This window comes from Coturnix japonica, chromosome W (genome assembly GCF_054131305.1).
Source record: "Coturnix japonica strain WE chromosome W, WE-NBRP24, whole genome shotgun sequence".
Classification (NCBI taxonomy): domain Eukaryota; kingdom Metazoa; phylum Chordata; class Aves; order Galliformes; family Phasianidae; genus Coturnix; species Coturnix japonica.
In genome coordinates, this window is record NC_140701.1 from 21864415 (window position 1) to 21888365 (window position 23951).

A 23951-nucleotide genomic window follows, 5' to 3' on the forward strand; every position below is an offset into this window, starting at 1 on the left:
ATTTTAGAAAAATTTCCCAGGAATATCAATACTTATACCAGAAATAAAAAGGTCTCTCTTAGGTATCACTCTTTACCGTTGCAAAAATATGGTTTTCTTACCAAAATAAGGTTTTTCATCTCTACAAAAAGCATTTTCTAAACGTAAAGGTGGTTTTCATCTTAAAAAGAAATCGATTTCTCTACAAAATTATCGTCTGTAGCCAGATAGGAAACATTGTTTCCAGAATAACTCTTTTCATCTAAAAAAGAATGACATTTCCAACAGAAATATCGATTTCTGACAAATTTTAGAAGTAGGTCACATGAATATCATTACTTATCACAGAAATGAAAAGTACACTCTTAGGTATCACTCTTCATCCTTGCAAGACTATGGTTTTCTTCCCAAACTAATGCTTTTCATCCCTACAAATAGCAATTTCTCCCTAAATTACTGGTTTTCATCCCCAAAAGAAGACACATTCTCTTTAAAATGATGCTTTGTAACAAATTATGACTCATTGATTCCAGAATATCTGTCTTCCCCTACAAAATAACGATATTAACGTAAGAATTATCCATTTCAGACAAATTTCCGATGTATTTCACACTAATATCAATACTTACACCAGAAAAAAATGTGTTCTCTCTTAGGTATCTGTCATGGTTTTGTAATTTTGTAATTTTGCTATCAGTATTCCACATCATAACATCATGTAAAGTATGGATACTTCTATTGAATGTGCAGTCCACAGAAGAAGACTACATATCCCAGAGAACAACAGGGTTAATCATAAGTCACGGGACCAGGACGCTGTATAATCTCGTTCCCAGGCTGGAGTGCCCTCCTTCTTCTCTCGAACTTCTCGGAGAGTGGGAAGCGTTCCAGCCGTGTCGCCCGGAGTTCACAGTAGGCCTCTCGGTTTTCGGGGACTCTCTCACTCTCTGTTTCGTTCGATTTGTTAGCCTCAATTATATTATATTGTGTTATCTTGTATTTCGATACCATATTTAGTAAAATAAGTTTTTCCTCCTTAGATTGTCGCTGTTTTATCCCACTCCCTTTTTCCCCTCCTTTCCGGGCCCCGGGGGGAGGGGCCCACGGGGTGGCTTCCCCTGTCACGGGCATAGGTAAATCTAAGTAACCCGTGACAGATTTTTTGGTGGAGAATGCGGGCATAGAGCTTTTTAGCTTTTAGAACGACTCTCTCTTTACTCTTAAAGAGCTTCGTTAGGGGAGTGTTATCTTTTCGTAGCTGCTCACTGAGAACGTGACCTTGAAATACCAGACAAATTGTCAACATTAAGGGCTGCTGTACATTCTCAGCACTGCTATCTAACTTTTGTGTAGAAAACAAAGGGATTTCTTTCTCCATTAGAGCAAAGCTAGCTAGCTCTGACTTTTACAGAGCCTGCCAGCTATGAATCCACTCTTCATCCCAGTTGCTCTGTTTAAGGGATTGAAAGCAATTATGATCTTCTTAAAGTATTGGTCAACTATTAACACCATAATTTGGTGTTGTGGAATTGTGCAGGTATATAGCCTAATAAGGTGGATACTGATGGAGACACCTGCCTGGTACTTTTATGAGATGTGGTATGGTCAGAATTTTGGCACCTACACCCCAGATGGAATTGTGAATCTTACAAACACTTGCATCCCAGATGGAATTGCGAATCTTACAAGTACTTGCATCCCAGATGGAACAGGCAATTTTACAAACAGCACCATGTTTAATTCATTGTACAGGCTAAAAAAACCCTTTTTATTTAGATTGTACTCTCAGGTTTCCACACGCCTTTCAATAACTGAGATAGGGTTCATACTTGCATCCATGTTATCACTATTAATGAATGCATATATGTTCCTATGCATTCGTTGTATGCGGAAGTCTCCTCCAGAACCAGAGAATGATGACTGGCAGGGAATATGGAAAGGTTTAGGAAAAGTCTTAGAAGCATGGGGACCCGCAGTGTCATGGGATTTCGCTCTTGAACACCTAAGGGACCCTAAGAAATTAAGTGAGTATTTGGGTCAGAGATCTAAGGAGGTAAACCTTATGTGGGGTTTGGCTTATGCATACCGTGCTTTGTATCATACTATTCTGGAGAGAGAGAGTTTCCGATCTGAGATTCAAGCCCAAGTTAATTCTGATCAGTCACAGGAGGCATCAGTAGCAATATCAGTTGCCCCTGTGGAAGGCAAGAAATGGAAACGGGTGTCCATGCGTCTAGAACGAAAAGAAGGAGAAGCACAGGGGGGAGCTGCAGAAGACCCAGGTGCTGGGCATGGAGCAGTACCGAAAAAAGCAAAGGCAAAAACCAAGAAGCATGAAGAAGAGACTGATGATGAGGAGGAAATCACCTATTGTCGACCTCTGAAGCTGACTGAAATCCAAGGATCAAGAAAGGAGTTCACACGGCGTCAAGATGAAGGTATCCTTGCTTGGTTGCTTCGCTGCTGGGACAACGGGGCCAACAGCTTGTCTCTAGATGGTAATGAAGCTCGCCAACTAGGAAGCATTGCCCAAGATGCAGGTATCGACAGAGGGATTAGCAGATGTTCGGATGGAGCTGCCACTCTCTGGTTGCAGCTGTTAGAAGCCGTGAGAGAAAGGTACCCCTATAAGGATGCTTTGAAGCCTAAATTTGATAGTTGGAATACCGTCCAAAAAGGTATTCAGCGCTTGAGGGAATTGGCCATGGCGAAAATGTTATACAGCTCTGATCCAAGCGAACTTGACCCTGAGAGAGTGAGGGCCGATCCTGACATGTGGCAGAAAATCACAAGTACAGCACCAGAGAGAATTGCACAGTCATTGGTAAGAGGTTCTAAAGGGTTCGTGGACAGATGGCCCCGAGTTGTTGAGCTGATTATAATGCTTCAAACCACCGATCAGCAGCTCCCTCAACAGCATGCCGCAGTTTCTGCCATCTCATGGCTAGAAGACCGAGTAGATGAAATGTGCAAGAAATTGTTTCCATCAACTAATCGTAATGATCCCGTAATAGTATCAGAAACACCAGGTCTAATGAAAAATCTGATCAAAGTATTCCAGTCCTACTCCTCACCTGCATCATCAAAAGTCTCAGCTGTTAAACGCACACGCTTCCCAGCTCGAGCAAAGAACAACAGTACGATTGCACCGCGTGTTTCCATGTGGCGCTACCTACGTGACCGTGGAGAAGACATGAGGAAGTGGTGCCCACAACGTGGAGCAAATCAACCCGCGGCTGAGTGAGCCCGGTCCGGCAGTGTCGCGCGACTGAACTTCGGAGAGATTGTTTCGCACGCACCCGCACCGTTCTGCAGGACAGAAGGTGAGCAGTCGGAAACTATGGGGAGCTCACTAACGAAGGAGCAGAAAGTAAATCTCGAAGTATTGCGGTCAGTGTTACTGTATCAGGATAGGACTGTGTCTACTTCAGCATCTGTTGGAAATGTCCTTATTTTGTAGAGGAGAAAAGGTATTTCCGTTAGTAATGTCCCCAATTTGTAGAAGAGAAAAGGTATTCTGGAAACAATGTGTCATATTTTGCTACAAAGCTTCATTTTGTAGAGAAAATGTCTTCTTTTGGGGATGAAAACCAGTATTTCTGGGAAACAACGATATTTTAAAGGGATAAAAAGCATTATTTTGGTGAGAAAACCATGTTTTTGCAAGGATAAAGAATGATTCGTTGGAGAGAACTGTTTATTTCTGGGATAGGTACTGATATTTGTGTGACATTCTTCTAAAATTTGTCAGAAATCGATATTTCTGTTGGAAATGTCCTTATTTTGAAGAGGGAAAGGGGTATTCCAATAACAGTGTTTCATATGTTGCTACAAGGGACCATTTGTACAGAAAACGATTTCTATTGGGGATGAAAACCACTTTTTTGGGTAGAAAATGCTACTTGTAATGATGAAAAGCTTTGTATTGGTAAGAAAATGAATATTTTGCAAGATTCAAGAGTGATACCTAAGAGAGAACACATTATTTTCTGGTGTAAGTATTGATATTAGTGTGAAATACATCGGAAATTTGTCTGAAATGGATAATTCTTATGTTAATGTCATTATTTTGTAGGGGAAGACAGATATTCTGGAATCAATGAGTCATAATTTGTTACAAAGCATCCTTTTAAAGACAATGTGTCTTCTTTTGGGGATGAAAACCAGTAATTTAGGGAGAAATTGCTATTTGTAGGGATGAAAAGCATTAGTTTGGGAAGAAAACCATAGTTTTGCAAGGATGAAGAGTGATACCTAAGAGTGTACTTTTCATTTCTGGGATAAGTGTCGATATTCATGTGACCTACTTCTAAAATTTGTCAGAAATCGATATTTCTGTTGGAAATGTCATTCTTTTTTAGATGAAAAGAGTTATTCTCGAAACAGTGTGTCATATTTGGCTACAAACGATAATTTTGTAGAGAAATCGATTTCTTTTGGTGATGAAATCCAATTTTAGGTTTAGAAAATGCTGTTTGTAGAGATGAAAAACATTATTTTGGTAAGAAAACCATATTTTTGCAAGGGTAAAGAGTGATACCTAAGAGAGACCTTTTTATTTCTGGTATAAGTATTGATATTCCTGTGAAATTTTTCTAAAATCTGTCAGAAAAGGATATATCTGTTGGAAATGTCCTTATTTTGTAGAGGAGAAAAGTTATTTCTGTTAGTAACGTCCTCAGTTTGTAGAAGAGAAAAGGTATTCTGGAAACAATGTGTCATATTTTGCTACAAAGCTTCATTTTGTAGAGAAAATGTCTTCTTTTGGGGATGAAAACCAGTATTTCTGGGAAACAACGCTATTTTAAAGGGATTAAAAGCATTATTTTGGTGAGAAAACCATGTTTTTGCAAGGATAAAGACTGATTCTTAGGAGAGAACTTTTTATTTCCGGGATAGGTACTGATATTTGTGTGACATTCTTCTAAAATTTGTCAGAAATCGATATTTCTGTTGGAAATGTCCTTATTTTGAAGAGGGAAAGAGGTATTCCAATAACAGTGTTTCATATGTTGCTAAAAGGGACCATTTGTAGAGAAAACGATTTCTATTGGGGATGAAAACCACTTTTTTGGGTAGAAAATGCTACTTGTAATGATGAAAAGCTTTGTATTGGTAAGAAAAAGAATTTTTGGCAAGATTCAAGAGTGATACCTAAGAGAGAACATTATTTTCTGGTGTAAGAATTGATATTAGTGTGAAATACATCGGAAATTTGTCTGAAATGGATAATTCTTATGTTAATGTCATTATTTTGTAGGGGAAGACAGATATTCTGGAATCAATGAGTCATAATTTGTTACAAAGCATCCTTTTAAAGAGAACGTGTCTTCTTTTGAGGATGAAAACCAGTAATTTAGGGAGAAATTGCTATTTGTAGGGATGAAAAGCATTAGTTTGGGAAGAAAACCATAGTTTTGCAAGGATGAAGAGTGATACCTAAGAGTGTACTTTTCATTTCTGGGGTAAGTGTTGATATTCATATGACCTACTTCTAAAATTTGTCAGAAATCGATATTTCTGTTGGAAATGTCATTCTTTTTTAGATGAAAAGAGTTATTCTGGAAACAATGTGTCATATTTCGCTACAAACGATAATTTTGTAGAGAAATCGATTTCTTTTGGTGATGAAATCCAATTTTAGGTTTAGAAAATGCTGTTTGTAGAGATGAAAAACATTATTTTGGTAAGAAAACCATATTTTTGAAGGGGAAAGAGTGATACCTAAGAGAGACCTTTTTATTTCTGGTATAAGTATTGATATTCCTGTGAAATTTTTCTAAAATCTGTCAGAAAAGGATATATCTGTTGGAAATGTCCTTATTTTGTAGAAGAGAAAAGGTATTTCCTTTAGACATGTCCTCAATTTGTAGAAGAGAAAAGGTATTCTGGAAACAATGTTTCATATTTTGCTACAAAGCTTCATTTTGTAGAGAAAATGTCTTCTTTTGGGGATGAAAACCAGTATTTCTAAGAAACAACGCTATTTTAAAGGGATTAAAAGCATTATTTTGGTGAGAAAACCATGTTTTTGCAAGGATAAAGACTGATTCTTAGGAGAGAACTTTTTATTTCCGGGATAGGTACTGATATTTGTGTGACATTCTTCTGAAATTTGTCAGAAATCGATATTTCTGTTGGAAATGTCCTTATTTTGAAGAGGGAAAGGGGTACTCCAATAACAGCGTTTCATATGTTGCTACAAGGGACCATTTGTAGAGAAAGCGATTTCTATTGGGGATGAAAACCACTTTTTTGGGTAGAAAATGCTACTTGTAATGATGAAAAGCTTTGTATTGGTAAGAAAAAGAATTTTTGGCAAGATTCAAGAGTGATACCTAAGAGAGAACCCATTTTTTTCTGTTGTAAGTATTGATATTAGTGTGAAATACATCGGAAATTTGTCTGAAATGGATAATTCTTATGTTAATGTCATTATTTTGTAGGGGAAGACAGATATTCAGGAATCAATGAGTCATAATTTGTTACAAAGCATCCTTTTAAAGAGAACGTGTCTTCTTTTGGGGATGAAAACCAGTAATTTAGGGAGAAATTGCTATTTGTAGGGATGAAATCATTAGTTTGGGAAGAAAATCATAGTTTTGCAAGGATGAAGAGTGATACCTAAGAGTGTACTTTTCATTTCTGGGATAAGTATCGATATTCATGTGACCTACTTCTAAAATTTGTCAGAAATCGATATTTCTGTTGGAAATGTCAATCTTTTTTAGATGAAAAGAGTTATTCTGGAAACAATGTGTCATATTTGGCTACAAACGATAATTTTGTAGAGAAATCGATTTCTTTTGGTGATGAAATCCAATTTTAGGTTTAGAAAATGCTGTTTGTAGAGATGAAAAACATTATTTTGGTAAGAAAACCATATTTTTGCAAGGGTAAAGAGTGATACCTAAGAGAGACCTTTTTATTTCTGGTATAAGTATTGATATTCCTGTGAAATTTTTTTAAAATCTGTCAGAAAAGGATATATCTGTTGGAAATGTCCTTATTTTGTAGAGGAGAAAAGGTATTTCCCTTAGTAATGTACTCAATTTGTAGAAGAGAAAAGGTATTCTGGAAACAATGTGTCATATTTTGCTACAAAGCTTCATTCTGTAGAGAAAACGTCTTCTTTTGGGGATGAAAACCAGTATTTCTGGGAAGCAACGCTATTTTAAAGGGATAAAAAGCATTATTTTGGTGAGAACACCATGTTTTTGCAAGGATAAAGAATAATTCTTCGGAGAGAACTTTTTATTTCTGGGATAGGTACTGATATTTGTGTGACATTCTTCTAAAATTTGTCAGAAATCGATATTTCTGTTGGAAATGTCCTTATTTTGAAGAGGGAAAGAGGTATTCCAATAACAGTGTTTCATATGTTGCTACAAGGGACCATTTGTAGAGAAAACGATTTCTATTGGGGATGAAAACCACTTTTTTGGGTAGAAAATGCTACTTGTAATGATGAAAAGCTTTGTATTGGTAAGAAAAAGAATTTTTGGCAAGATTCAAGAGTGATACCTAAGAGAGAACACATTTTTTTCTGGTGTAAGTATTGATATTAGTGTGAAATACATCGGAAATTTGTCTGAAATGGATAATTCTTATGTTAATGTCATTATTTTGTAGGGGAAGACAGATATTCTGGAATCAGTGAGTCATAATTTGTTACAAAGCATCCTTTTAAAGAGAATGTGTCTTCTTTTGGGAATGAAAACCAGTAATTTAGGGAGAAATTGCTATTTGTTGGGATGAAAAGCATTAGTTTGGGAAGAAAACCATAGTTTTGCAAGGATGAAGAGTGATACCTAAGAGTGTAATTTCATTTCTGGGATAAGTGTCGATATTCATGTGACCTACTTCTAAAATTTGTCAGAAATCGATATTTCTGTTGGAAATGTCATTCTTTTTTAGATGAAAAGAGTTATTCTGGAAACAATGTGTCATATTTGGCTACAAACGATAATTTTGTAGAGAAATCGATTTCTTTTGAAGATGAAAACCACCTTTACGTTTAGAAAATGCTGTTTGTAGAGATGAAAAACATTTTGGTAAGAAAACCATATTTTTGCAAGGGTAAAGAGTGATACCTGAGAGACCTTTTTATTTCTGGTATAAGTATTGATATTCCTGTGAATTTTTTCTAATATCTGTCAGAAAAGTATATATCTGTTGGAAATGTCCTTATTTTGTAGAGGAGAAAAGGTATTTCCGTTAGTAATGTCCTCAAATTGTAGAAGAGAAAAGGTATTCTGGAAACAATGTTTCATATTTTGCTACAAAGCTTCATTTTGTAGAGAAAATGTCTTCTTTTGGGGATGAAAACCAGTATTTCTGGGAAACAACGCTATTTTAAAGGGATAAAAAGCATTTTCTTGGTGAGAAAACCATGTCCTTGCAAGGATAAAGAATGATTCTTAGGAGAGAACTTTGTATTTCCGGGATAGGTACTGATATTTGTGTGACATTCTTCTAAAATTTGTCAGAAATCGATATTTCTGTTGGAAATGTCCTTATTTTGAAGAGGGAAAGAGGTATTCCAATAACAGTGTTTCATATGTTGCTACAAGGGACCATTTGTAGAGAAAACGATTTCTATTGGGGATGAAAACCACTTTTTTGGGTAGAAAATGCTACTTGTAATGATGAAAAGCTTTGTATTGGTAAGAAAAAGAATTTTTGGCAAGATTCAAGAGTGATACCTAAGAGAGAACACATTTTTTTTTCTGGTGTAAGTATTGATATTAGTGTGAAATACATCGGAAATTTGTCTGAAATGGATAATTCTTATGTTAATGTCATTATTTTGTAGGGGAAGACAGATATTCTGGAATCAATGAGTCATAATTTGTTACAAAGCCTCATTTTAAAGACAATGTGTCTTCTTTTGGGGATGAAAACCAGTAATTTAGGGAGAAATTGCTATTTGTAGGGATGAAAACCATTAGTTTGGGAAGAAAACCATAGTTTTGCAAGGATGAAGAGTGATACCTAAGAGTGTACTTTTCATTTCTGGGATAAGTGTCGATATTCATGTGACCTACTTCTAAAATTTGTCAGAAATCGATATTTCTGTTGGAAATGTCATTCTTTTTTAGATGAAAAGAGTTATTCTGGAAACAATGTGTCATATTTGGCTACAAACGATAATTTTGTAGAGAAATCGATTTCTTTTGGTGATGAAATCCAATTTTAGGTTTAGAAAATGCTGTTTGTAGAGATGAAAAACATTTTGGTAAGAAAACCATATTTTTGCAAGGGTAAAGAGTGATACCTGAGAGACCTTTTTATTTCTGGTATAAGTATTGATATTCCTGTGAATTTTTTCTAATATCTGTCAGAAAAGTATATAACTGTTGGAAATGTCCTTATTTTGTAGAGGAGAAAAGGTATTTCCGTTAGTAATGTCCTCAAATTGTAGAAGAGAAAAGGTATTCTGGAAACAATGTTTCATATTTTGCTACAAATCTTCATTTTGTAGAGAAAATGTCTTCTTTTGGGGATGAAAACCAGTATTTCTGGGAAACAACGCTATTTTAAAGGGATTAAAAGCATTATTTTGGTGAGAAAACCATGTTTTTGCAAGGATAAAGACTGATTCTTAGGAGAGAACTTTTTATTTCCGGGATAGGTACTGATATTTGTGTGACATTCTTCTGAAATTTGTCAGAAATCGATATTTCTGTTGGAAATGTCCTTATTTTGAAGAGGGAAAGGGGTATTCCAATAACAGCGTTTCATATGTTGCTACAAGGGACCATTTGTAGAGAAAGCGATTTCTATTGGGGATGAAAACCACTTTTTTGGGTAGAAAATGCTACTTGTAATGATGAAAAGCTTTGTATTGGTAAGAAAAAGAATTTTTGGCAAGATTCAAGAGTGATACCTAAGAGAGAACCCATTTTTTTCTGTTGTAAGTATTGATATTAGTGTGAAATACATCGGAAATTTGTCTGAAATGGATAATTCTTATGTTAATGTCATTATTTTGTAGGGGAAGACAGATATTCTGGAATCAATGAGTCATAATTTGTTACAAAGCATCCTTTTAAAGAGAACGTGTCTTCTTTTGGGGATGAAAACCAGTAATTTAGGGAGAAATTGCTATTTGTAGGGATGAAAAGCATTAGTTTGGGAAGAAAACCATAGTTTTGCAAGGATGAAGAGTGATACCTAAGAGTGTACTTTTCATTTCTGGGATAAGTATCGATATTCATGTGACCTACTTCTAAAATTTGTCAGAAATCGATATTTCTGTTGGAAATGTCAATCTTTTTTAGATGAAAAGAGTTATTCTGGAAACAATGTGTCATATTTGGCTACAAACGATAATTTTGTAGAGAAATCGATTTCTTTTGGTGATGAAATCCAATTTTAGGTTTAGAAAATGCTGTTTGTAGAGATGAAAAACATTATTTTGGTAAGAAAACCATATTTTTGCAAGGGTAAAGAGTGATACCTAAGAGAGACCTTTTTATTTCTGGTATAAGTATTGATATTCCTGTGAAATTTTTTTAAAATCTGTCAGAAAACGATATATCTGTTGGAAATGTCCTTATTTTGTAGAGGAGAAAAGTTATTTCTGTTAGTAACGTCCTCAGTTTGTAGAAGAGAAAAGGTATTCTGGAAACAATGTGTCATATTTTGCTACAAAGCTTCATTCTGTAGAGAAAACGTCTTCTTTTGGGGATGAAAACCAGTATTTCTGGGAAGCAACGCTATTTTAAAGGGATAAAAAGCATTATTTTGGTGAGAAAACCATGTCCTTGCAAGGATAAAGAATGATTCTTAGGAGAGAACTTTTTATTTCCGGGATAGGTACTGATATTTGTGTGACATTCTTCTAAAATTTGTCAGAAATCGATATTTCTGTTGGAAATGTCCTTATTTTGAAGAGGGAAAGAGGTATTCCAATAACAGTGTTTCATATGTTGCTACAAGGGACCATTTGTAGAGAAAACGATTTCTATTGGGGATGAAAACCACTTTTTTGGGTAGAAAATGCTACTTGTAATGATGAAAAGCTTTGTATTGGTAAGAAAAAGAATTTTTGGCAAGATTCAAGAGTGATACCTAAGAGAGAACACATTTTTTTTTCTGGTGTAAGTATTGATATTAGTGTGAAATACATCGGAAATTTGTCTGAAATGGATAATTCTTATGTTAATGTCATTATTTTGTAGGGGAAGACAGATATTCTGGAATCAATGAGTCATAATTTGTTACAAAGCCTCATTTTAAAGACAATGTGTCTTCTTTTGGGGATGAAAACCAGTAATTTAGGGAGAAATTGCTATTTGTAGGGATGAAAAGCATTAGTTTGGGAAGAAAACCATAGTTTTGCAAGGATGAAGAGTGATACATAAGAGTGTACTTTTCATTTCTGGGATAAGTGTCGATATTCATGTGACCTACTTCTAAAATTTGTCAGAAATCGATATTTCTGTTGGAAATGTCATTCTTTTTTAGATGAAAAGAGTTATTCTGGAAACAATGTGTCATATTTGGCTACAAACGATAATTTTGTAGAGAAATCGATTTCTTTTGGTGATGAAATCCAATTTTAGGTTTAGAAAATGCTGTTTGTAGAGATGAAAAACATTATTTTGGTAAGAAAACCATATTTTTGCAAGGGTAAAGAGTGATACCTAAGAGAGACCTTTTTATTTCTGGTATAAGTATTGATATTCCTGTGAAATTTTTCTAAAATCTGTCAGAAAAGGATATATCTGTTGGAAATGTCCTTATTTTGTAGAGGAGAAAAGGTATTTCCGTTAGTAATGTACTCAATTTGTAGAAGAGAAAAGGTATTCTGGAAACAATGTGTCATATTTTGCTACAAAGCTTCATTCTGTAGAGAAAACGTCTTCTTTTGGGGATGAAAACCAGTATTTCTGGGAAGCAACGCTATTAATAGGGAAAAAAAGCACTATTTCGGTGAGAAAACCATACTCTTGCAAGGATAAAGACTGATTCTTAGGAGAGAACTTTTTATTTCCGGGATAGGTACTGATATTTGTGTAACATTCTTCTAAAATTTGTCAGAAATCGATATTTCTGTTGGAAATGTCCTTATTTTGAAGAGGGAAAGAGGTATTCCAATAACAGTGTTTCATATGTTGCTACAAGGGACCATTTGTAGAGAAAACGATTTCTATTGGGGATGAAAACCACTTTTTTTGGTAGAAAATGCTACTTGTAATGATGAAGAGCTTTGTATTGGTAAGAAAAAGAATTTTTGGCAAGATTCAAGAGTGATACCTAAGAGAGAACTCATTTTTTTTTCTGGTGTAAGTATTGATATTAGTGTGCAATACATCGGAAATTTGTCTGAAATGGATAATTCTTATGTTAATGTCATTATTTTGTAGGGGAAGACAGATATTCTGGAATCAATGAGTCATAATTTGTTACAAAGCCTCATTTTAAAGACAATGTGTCTTCTTTTGGGGATGAAAACCAGTAATTTAGGGAGAAATTGCTATTTGTAGGGATGAAAAGCATTAGTTTGGGAAGAAAACCATAGTTTTGCAAGGATGAAGAGTGATACCTAAGAGTGTACTTTTCATTTCTGGGATAAGTATCGATATTCATGTGACCTACTTCTAAAATTTGTCAGAAATCGATATTTCTGTTGGAAATGTCAATCTTTTTTAGATGAAAAGAGTTATTCTGGAAACAATGTGTCATATTTGGCTACAAACGATAATTTTGTAGAGAAATCGATTTCTTTTGAAGATGAAAACCACCTTTAGGTTTAGAAAATGCTGTTTGTAGAGATGAAAAACATTATTTTGGTAAGAAAACCATATTTTTGCAAGGGTAAAGAGTGATACCTGAGAGAGACCTTTTTATTTCTGGTATAAGTATTGATATTCCTGTGAAATTTTTCTAAAATCTGTCAGAAAAGGATATATCTGTTGGAAATGTCCTTATTTTGTAGAAGAGAAAAGGTATTTCCGTTAGTAATGTGCTCAATTTGTAGAAGAGAAAAGGTATTCTGGAAACAATGTGTCATATTTTGCTACAAAGCTTCATTTTGTAGAGAAAATGTCTTCTTTTGGGGATGAAAACCAGTATTTCTGGGAAACAACGCTATTTATAGGGAAAAAAAAGCATTATTTTGGTGAGAAAACCATACTCTTGCAAGGATAAAGACTGATTCTTAGGAGAGAACTTTTTATTTCCGGGATAGGTACTGATATTTGTGTGACATTCTTCTAAAATTTGTCAGAAATCGATATTTCTGTTGGAAATGTCCTTATTTTGAAGAGGGAAAGAGGTATTCCAATAACAGTGTTTCATATGTTGCTACAAAGGACCATTTGTAGAGAAAACGATTTCTATTGGGGAAGAAAACCACTTTTTTGGGTAGAAAATGCTACTTGTAATGATGAAAAGCTTTGTATTGGTAAGAAAAAGAATTTTTGGCAAGATTCAAGAGTGATACCTAAGAGAGAACACATTTTTTTTTCTGGTGTAAGTATTGATATTAGTGTGAAATACATCGGAAATTTGTCTGAAATGGATAATTCTTATGTTAATGTCATTATTTTGTAGGGGAAGACAGATATTCTGGAATCAATGAGTCATAATTTGTTACAAAGCCTCATTTTAAAGACAATGTGTCTTCTTTTGGGGATGAAAACCAGTAATTTAGGGAGAAATTGCTATTTGTAGGGATGAAAAGCATTAGTTTGGGAAGAAAACCATAGTTTTGCAAGGATGAAGAGTGATACCTAAGAGTGTACTTTTCATTTCTGGGATAAGTGTCGATATTCATGTGACCTACTTCTAAAATTTGTCAGAAATCGATATTTCTGTTGGAAATGTCATTCTTTTTTAGATGAAAAGAGTTATTCTGGAAACAATGTGTCATATTTGGCTACAAACGATAATTTTGTAGAGAAATCGATTTCTTTTGGTGATGAAATCCAATTTTAGGTTTAGAAAATGCTGTTTGTAGAGATGAAAAACATTATTTTGGTAAGAAAACCATATTTTTGCAAGGGTAAAGAGTGATACCTAAGAGAGACCTTTTTATTTCTGGTATAAGTATTGATATTCCTGTGAAATTTTTCTAAAATCTGTCAGAAAAGGATATATCTGTTGGAAATGTCCTTATTTTGTAGAGGAGAAAAGGTATTTCCGTTAGTAATGTGCTCAATTTGTAGAAGAGAAAAGGTATTCTGGAAACAATGTGTCATATTTTGCTACAAAGCTTCATTCTGTAGAGAAAATGTCTTCTTTTGGGGATGAAAACCAGTATTTCTGGGAAACAACGCTATTTATAGGGAAAAAAAAGCATTATTTTGGTGAGAAAACCATACTCTTGCAAGGATAAAGACTGATTCTTAGGAGAGAACTTTTTATTTCCGGGATAGGTACTGATATTTGTGTGACATTCTTCTAAAATTGGTCAGAAATCGATATTTCTGTTGGAAATGTCCTTATTTTGAAGAGGGAAAGAGGTATTCCAATAACAGTGTTTCATATGTTGCTACAAGGGACCATTTGTAGAGAAAACGATTTCTATTGGGGATGAAAACCACTTTTTTGGGTAGAAAATGCTACTTGTAATGATGAAAAGCTTTGTATTGGTAAGAAAAAGAATTTTTGGCAAGATTCAAGAGTGATACCTAAGAGAGAACACATTTTTTTCTGGTGTAAGTATTGATATTAGTGTGAAATACATCGGAAATTTGTCTGAAATGGATAATTCTTACGTTAATGTCATTATTTTGTAGGGGAAGACAGATATTCTGGAATCAATGAGTCATAATTTGTTACAAAGCCTCATTTTAAAGACAATGTGTCTTCTTTTGGGGATGAAAACCAGTAATTTAGGGAGAAATTGCTATTTGTAGGGATGAAAAGCATTAGTTTGGGAAGAAAACCATAGTTTTGCAAGGATGAAGAGTGATACCTAAGAGTGTACTTTTCATTTCTGGGATAAGTGTCGATATTCATGTGACCTACTTCTAAAATTTGTCAGAAATCGATATTTCTGTTGGAAATGTCATTCTTTTTTAGATGAAAAGAGTTATTCTGGAAACAATGTGTCATATTTGGCTACAAACGATAATTTTGTAGAGAAATCGATTTCTTTTGAAGATGAAAACCACCTTTAGGTTTAGAAAATGCTGTTTGTAGAGATGAAAAACATTATTTTGGAAAGAAAACCATATTTTTGCAAGGGTAAAGAGTGATACCTAAGAGAGACCTTTTTATTTCTGGTATAAGTATTGATATTCCTGTGAAATTTTTCTAAAATCTGTCAGAAAAGGATATATCTGTTGGAAATGTCCTTATTTTGTAGAGGAGAAAAGGTATTTCCCTTAGTAATGTACTCAATTTGTAGAAGAGAAAAGGTATTCTGGAAACAATGTGTCATATTTTGCTACAAAGCTTCATTCTGTAGAGAAAACGTCTTCTTTTGGGGATGAAAACCAGTATTTCTGGGAAGCAACGCTATTTTAAAGGGATAAAAAGCATTATTTTGGTGAGAAAACCATGTTTTTGCAAGGATGAAGACTGATTCTTAGGAGAGAACTTTTTATTTCTGGGATAGGTACTGATATTTGTGTGACATTCTTCTAAAATTGGTCAGAAATCGATATTTCTGTTGGAAATGTCCTTATTTTGAAGAGGGAAAGAGGTATTCCAATAACAGTGTTTCATATGTTGCTACAAGGGACCATTTGTAGAGAAAACGATTTCTATTGGGGATGAAAACCACTTTTTTGGGTAGAAAATGCTACTTGTAATGATGAAAAGCTTTGTATTGGTAAGAAAAAGAATTTTTGGCAAGATTCAAGAGTGATACCTAAGAGAGAACCCATTTTTTTTTCTGGTGTATGTATTGATATTAGTGTGAAATACATCGGAAATTTGTCTGAAATGGATAATTCTTATGTTAATGTCATTATTTTGTAGGGGAAGACAGATATTCTGGAATCAATGAGTCATAATTTGTTACAAAGCATCATTTTAAAGACAATGTGTCTTCTTTTGGGGATGAAAACCAGTAATTTAGGGAGAAATTGCTATTTGTAGGGATGAAAAGCATTAGTTTGGGAAGAAAACCATAGTTTTGCAAGGATGAAGAGTGATACCTAAGAGTGTACTTTTCATTTCTGGGATAAGTATCGATATTCATGTGACCTACTTCTAAAATTTGTCAGAAATCGATATTTCTGTTGGAAATGTCAATCTTTTTTAGATGAAAAGAGTTATTCTGGAAACAATGTGTCATATTTGGCTACAAACGATAATTTTGTAGAGAAATCGATTTCTTTTGAAGATGAAAACCACCTTTAGGTTTAGAAAATGCTGTTTGTAGAGATGAAAAACATTATTTTGGTAAGAAAACCATATTTTTGCAAGGGTAAAGAGTGATACCTGAGAGAGACCTTTTTATTTCTGGTATAAGTATTGATATTCCTGTGAAATTTTTCTAAAATCTGTCAGAAAAGGATATATCTGTTGGAAATGTCCTTATTTTGTAGAAGAGAAAAGGTATTTCCGTTAGTAATGTGCTCAATTTGTAGAAGAGAAAAGGTATTCTGGAAACAATGTGTCATATTTTGCTACAAAGCTTCATTTTGTAGAGAAAATGTCTTCTTTTGGGGATGAAAACCAGTATTTCTGGGAAACAACGCTATTTATAGGGAAAAAAAAGCATTATTTTGGTGAGAAAACCATACTCTTGCAAGGATAAAGACTGATTCTTAGGAGAGAACTTTTTATTTCCGGGATAGGTACTGATATTTGTGTGACATTCTTCTAAAATTTGTCAGAAATCGATATTTCTGTTGGAAATGTCCTTATTTTGAAGAGGGAAAGAGGTATTCCAATAACAGTGTTTCATATGTTGCTACAAGGGACCATTTGTAGAGAAAACGATTTCTATTGGGGATGAAAACCACTTTTTTGGGTAGAAAATGCTACTTGTAATGATGAAAAGCTTTGTATTGGTAAGAAAAAGAATTTTTGGCAAGATTCAAGAGTGATACCTAAGAGAGAACACATTTTTTTTTCTGGTGTAAGTATTGATATTAGTGTGAAATACATCGGAAATTTGTCTGAAATGGATAATTCTTATGTTAATGTCATTATTTTGTAGGGGAAGACAGATATTCTGGAATCAATGAGTCATAATTTGTTACAAAGCCTCATTTTAAAGACAATGTGTCTTCTTTTGGGGATGAAAACCAGTAATTTAGGGAGAAATTGCTATTTGTAGGGATGAAAAGCATTAGTTTGGGAAGAAAACCATAGTTTTGCAAGGATGAAGAGTGATACCTAAGAGTGTACTTTTCATTTCTGGGATAAGTGTCGATATTCATGTGACCTACTTCTAAAATTTGTCAGAAATCGATATTTCTGTTGGAAATGTCATTCTTTTTTAGATGAAAAGAGTTATTCTGGAAACAATGTGTCATATTTGGCTACAAACGATAATTTTGTAGAGAAATCGATTTCTTTTGGTGATGAAATCCAATTTTAGGTTTAGAAAATGCTGTTTGTAGAGATGAAAAACATTATTTTGGTAAGAAAACCATATTTTTGCAAGGTTAAAGAGTGATACCTAAGAGAGACCTTTTTATTTCTGGTATAAGTATTGATATTCCTGTGAAATTTTTCTAAAATCTGTCAGAAAAGGATATATCTGTTGGAAATGTCCTTATTTTGTAGAGGAGAAAAGGTATTTCCCTTAGTAATGTACTCAATTTGTAGAAGAGAAAAGGTATTCTGGAAACAATGTGTCATATTTTGCTACAAAGCTTCATTCTGTAGAGAAAACGTCTTCTTTTGGGGATGAAAACCAGTATTTCTGGGAAGCAACGCTATTTTAAAGGGATAAAAAGCATTATTTTGGTGAGAAAACCATGTTTTTGCAAGGATGAAGAATGATTCTTAGGAGAGAACTTTTTATTTCTGGGATAGGTACTGATATTTGTGTGACATTCTTCTAAAATTGGTCAGAAATCGATATTTCTGTTGGAAATGTCCTTATTTTGAAGAGGGAAAGAGGTATTCCAATAACAGTGTTTCATATGTTGCTACAAGGGACCATTTGTAGAGAAAACGATTTCTATTGGGGATGAAAACCACTTTTTTGGGTAGAAAATGCTACTTGTAATGATGAAAAGCTTTGTATTGGTAAGAAAAAGAATTTTTGGCAAGATTCAAGAGTGATACCTAAGAGAGAACCCATTTTTTTTTCTGGTGTATGTATTGATATTAGTGTGAAATACATCGGAAATTTGTCTGAAATGGATAATTCTTATGTTAATGTCATTATTTTGTAGGGGAAGACAGATATTCTGGAATCAATGAGTCATAATTTGTTACAAAGCATCATTTTAAAGACAATGTGTCTTCTTTTGGGGATGAAAACCAGTAATTTAGGGAGAAATTGCTATTTGTAGGGATGAAAAGCATTAGTTTGGGAAGAAAACCATAGTTTTGCAAGGATGAAGAGTGATACCTAAGAGTGTACTTTTCATTTCTGGGATAAGTATCGATATTCATGTGACCTACTTCTAAAATTTGTCAGAAATCGATATTTCTGTTGGAAATGTCAATCTTTTTTAGATGAAAAGAGTTATTCTGGAAACAATGTGTCATATTTGGCTACAAACGATAATTTTGTAGAGAAATCGATTTCTTTTGAAGATGAAAACCACCTTTAGGTTTAGAAAATGCTGTTTGTAGAGATGAAAAACATTATTTTGGTAAGAAAACCATATTTTTGCAAGGGTAAAGAGTGATACCTGAGAGAGACCTTTTTATTTCTGGTATAAGTATTGATATTCCTGTGAAATTTTTCTAAAATCTGTCAGAAAAGGATATATCTGTTGGAAATGTCCTTATTTTGTAGAAGAGAAAAGGTATTTCCGTTAGTAATGTGCTCAATTTGTAGAAGAGAAAAGGTATTCTGGAAACAATGTGTCATATTTTGCTACAAAGCTTCATTTTGTAGAGAAAATGTCTTCTTTTGGGGATGAAAACCAGTATTTCTGGGAAACAACGCTATTTATAGGGAAAAAAAAGCATTATTTTGGTGAGAAAACCATACTCTTGCAAGGATAAAGACTGATTCTTAGGAGAGAACTTTTTATTTCCGGGATAGGTACTGATATTTGTGTGACATTCTTCTAAAATTTGTCAGAAATCGATATTTCTGTTGGAAATGTCCTTATTTTGAAGAGGGAAAGAGGTATTCCAATAACAGTGTTTCATATGTTGCTACAAGGGACCATTTGTAGAGAAAACGATTTCTATTGGGGATGAAAACCACTTTTTTGGGTAGAAAATGCTACTTGTAATGATGAAAAGCTTTGTAATGGTGAGAAAAAGAATTTTTGGCAAGATTCAAGAGTGATACCTAAGAGAGAACACATTTTTTTTTCTGGTGTAAGTATTGATATTAGTGTGAAATACATCGGAAATTTGTCTGAAATGGATAATTCTTATGTTAATGTCATTATTTTGTAGGGGAAGACAGATATTCTGGAATCAATGAGTCATAATTTGTTACAAAGCCTCATTTTAAAGACAATGTGTCTTCTTTTGGGGATGAAAACCAGTAATTTAGGGAGAAATTGCTATTTGTAGGGATGAAAAGCATTAGTTTTGGAAGAAAACCATAGTTTTGCAAGGATGAAGAGTGATACCTAAGAGTGTACTTTTCATTTCTGGGATAAGTGTCGATATTCATGTGACCTACTTCTAAAATTTGTCAGAAATCGATATTTCTGTTGGAAATGTCATTCTTTTTTAGATGAAAAGAGTTATTCTGGAAACAATGTGTCATATTTGGCTACAAACAATAATTTTGTAGAGAAATCGATTTCTTTTGGTGATGAAAACCACTTTTACGTTTAGAAAATGCTGTTTGTAGAGATGAAAAACATTATTTTGGTAAGAAAACCATATTTTTGCAAGGGTAAAGAGTGATACCTAAGAGAGACCTTTTTATTTCTGGTATAAGTATTGATATTCCTGTGAAATTTTTCTAAAATCTGTCAGAAAAGGATATATCTGTTGGAAATGTCCTTATTTTGTAGAGGAGAAAAGGTATTTCCCTTAGTAATGTACTCAATTTGTAGAAGAGAAAAGGTATTCTGGAAACAATGTGTCATATTTTGCTACAAAGCTTCATTCTGTAGAGAAAACGTCTTCTTTTGGGGATGAAAACCAGTATTTCTGGGAAGCAACGCTATTTTAAAGGGATAAAAAGCATTATTTTGGTGAGAAAACCATGTTTTTGCAAGGATGAAGAATGATTCTTAGGAGAGAACTTTTTATTTCTGGGATAGGTACTGATATTTGTGTGACATTCTTCTAAAATTGGTCAGAAATCGATATTTCTGTTGGAAATGTCCTTATTTTGAAGAGGGAAAGAGGTATTCCAATAACAGTGTTTCATATGTTGCTACAAGGGACCATTTGTAGAGAAAACGATTTCTATTGGGGATGAAAACCACTTTTTTGGGTAGAAAATGCTACTTGTAATGATGAAAAGCTTTGTATTGGTAAGAAAAAGAATTTTTGGCAAGATTCAAGAGTGATACCTAAGAGAGAACCCATTTTTTTTTCTGGTGTATGTATTGATATTAGTGTGAAATACATCGGAAATTTGTCTGAAATGGATAATTCTTATGTTAATGTCATTATTTTGTAGGGGAAGACAGATATTCTGGAATCAATGAGTCATAATTTGTTACAAAGCATCATTTTAAAGACAATGTGTCTTCTTTTGGGGATGAAAACCAGTAATTTAGGGAGAAATTGCTATTTGTAGGGATGAAAAGCATTAGTTTGGGAAGAAAACCATAGTTTTGCAAGGATGAAGAGTGATACCTAAGAGTGTACTTTTCATTTCTGGGATAAGTATCGATATTCATGTGACCTACTTCTAAAATTTGTCAGAAATCGATATTTCTGTTGGAAATGTCAATCTTTTTTAGATGAAAAGAGTTATTCTGGAAACAATGTGTCATATTTGGCTACAAACGATAATTTTGTAGAGAAATCGATTTCTTTTGAAGATGAAAACCACCTTTAGGTTTAGAAAATGCTGTTTGTAGAGATGAAAAACATTATTTTGGTAAGAAAACCATATTTTTGCAAGGGTAAAGAGTGATACCTGAGAGAGACCTTTTTATTTCTGGTATAAGTATTGATATTCCTGTGAAATTTTTCTAAAATCTGTCAGAAAAGGATATATCTGTTGGAAATGTCCTTATTTTGTAGAGGAGAAAAGGTATTTCCGTTAGTAATGTGCTCAATTTGTAGAAGAGAAAAGGTATTCTGGAAACAATGTGTCATATTTTGCTACAAAGCTTCATTTTGTAGAGAAAATGTCTTCTTTTGGGGATGAAAACCAGTATTTCTGGGAAACAACGCTATTTATAGGGAAAAAAAAGCATTATTTTGGTGAGAAAACCATACTCTTGCAAGGATAAAGACTGATTCTTAGGAGAGAACTTTTTATTTCCGGGATAGGTACTGATATTTGTGTGACATTCTTCTAAAATTTGTCAGAAATCGATATTTCTGTTGGAAATGTCCTTATTTTGAAGAGGGAAAGAGGTATTCCAATAACAGTGTTTCATATGTTGCTACAAGGGACCATTTGTAGAGAAAACGATTTCTATTGGGGATGAAAACCACTTTTTTGGGTAGAAAATGCTACTTGTAATGATGAAAAGCTTTGTATTGGTAAGAAAAAGAATTTTTGGCAAGATTCAAGAGTGATACCTAAGAGAGAACACATTTTTTTTTCTGGTGTAAGTATTGATATTAGTGTGAAATACATCGGAAATTTGTCTGAAATGGATAATTCTTATGTTAATGTCATTATTTTGTAGGGGAAGACAGATATTCTGGAATCAATGAGTCATAATTTGTTACAAAGCCTCATTTTAAAGACAATGTGTCTTCTTTTGGGGATGAAAACCAGTAATTTAGGGAGAAATTGCTATTTGTAGGGATGAAAAGCATTAGTTTTGGAAGAAAACCATAGTTTTGCAAGGATGAAGAGTGATACCTAAGAGTGTACTTTTCATTTCTGGGATAAGTGTCGATATTCATGTGACCTACTTCTAAAATTTGTCAGAAATCGATATTTCTGTTGGAAATGTCATTCTTTTTTAGATGAAAAGAGTTATTCTGGAAACAATGTGTCATATTTGGCTACAAACAATAATTTTGTAGAGAAATCGATTTCTTTTGGTGATGAAATCCAATTTTAGGTTTAGAAAATGCTGTTTGTAGAGATGAAAAACATTATTTTGGTAAGAAAACCATATTTTTGCAAGGGTAAAGAGTGATACCTAAGAGAGACCTTTTTATTTCTGGTATAAGTATTGATATTCCTGTGAAATTTTTCTAAAATCTGTCAGAAAAGGATATATCTGTTGGAAATGTCCTTATTTTGTAGAGGAGAAAAGGTATTTCCCTTAGTAATGTACTCAATTTGTAGAAGAGAAAAGGTATTCTGGAAACAATGTGTCATATTTTGCTACAAAGCTTCATTCTGTAGAGAAAACGTCTTCTTTTGGGGATGAAAACCAGTATTTCTGGGAAGCAACGCTATTTTAAAGGGATAAAAAGCATTATTTTGGTGAGAAAACCATGTTTTTGCAAGGATGAAGAATGATTCTTAGGAGAGAACTTTTTATTTCTGGGATAGGTACTGATATTTGTGTGACATTCTTCTAAAATTTGTCAGAAATCGATATTTCTGTTGGAAATGTCCTTATTTTGAAGAGGGAAAGAGGTATTCCATTAACAGTGTTTCATATGTTGCTACAAGGGACCATTTGTAGAGAAAACGATTTCTATTGGGGATGAAAACCACTTTTTTGGGTAGAAAATGCTACTTGTAATGATGAAAAGCTTTGTATTGGTAAGAAAAAGAATTTTTGGCAAGATTCAAGAGTGATACCTAAGAGAGAACCCATTTTTTTTTCTGGTGTATGTATTGATATTAGTGTGAAATACATCGGAAATTTGTCTGAAATGGATAATTCTTATGTTAATGTCATTATTTTGTAGGGGAAGACAGATATTCTGGAATCAATGAGTCATAATTTGTTACAAAGCATCATTTTAAAGACAATGTGTCTTCTTTTGGGAATGAAAACCAGTAATTTAGGGAGAAATTGCTATTTGTAGGGATGAAAAGCATTAGTTTGGGAAGAAAACCATAGTTTTGCAAGGATGAAGAGTGATACCTAAGAGTGTACTTTTCATTTCTGGGATAAGTATCGATATTCATGTGACCTACTTCTAAAATTTGTCAGAAATCGATATTTCTGTTGGAAATGTCAATCTTTTTTAGATGAAAAGAGTTATTCTGGAAACAATGTGTCATATTTGGCTAGAAACGATAATTTTGTAGAGAAATCGATTTCTTTTGAAGATGAAAACCACCTTTAGGTTTAGAAAATGCTGTTTGTAGAGATGAAAAACATTATTTTGGTAAGAAAACCATATTTTTGCAAGGGTAAAGAGTGATACCTGAGAGAGACCTTTTTATTTCTGGTATAAGTATTGATATTCCTGTGAAATTTTTCTAAAATCTGTCAGAAAAGGATATATCTGTTGGAAATGTCCTTATTTTGTAGAAGAGAAAAGGTATTTCCGTTAGTAATGTGCTCAATTTGTAGAAGAGAAAAGGTATTCTGGAAACAATGTGTCATATTTTGCTACAAAGCTTCATTTTGTAGAGAAAATGTCTTCTTTTGGGGATGAAAACCAGTATTTCTGGGAAACAACGCTATTTATAGGGAAAAAAAAGCATTATTTTGGTGAGAAAACCATACTCTTGCAAGGATAAAGACTGATTCTTAGGAGAGAACTTTTTATTTCCGGGATAGGTACTGATATTTGTGTGACATTCTTCTAAAATTTGTCAGAAATCGATATTTCTGTTGGAAATGTCCTTATTTTGA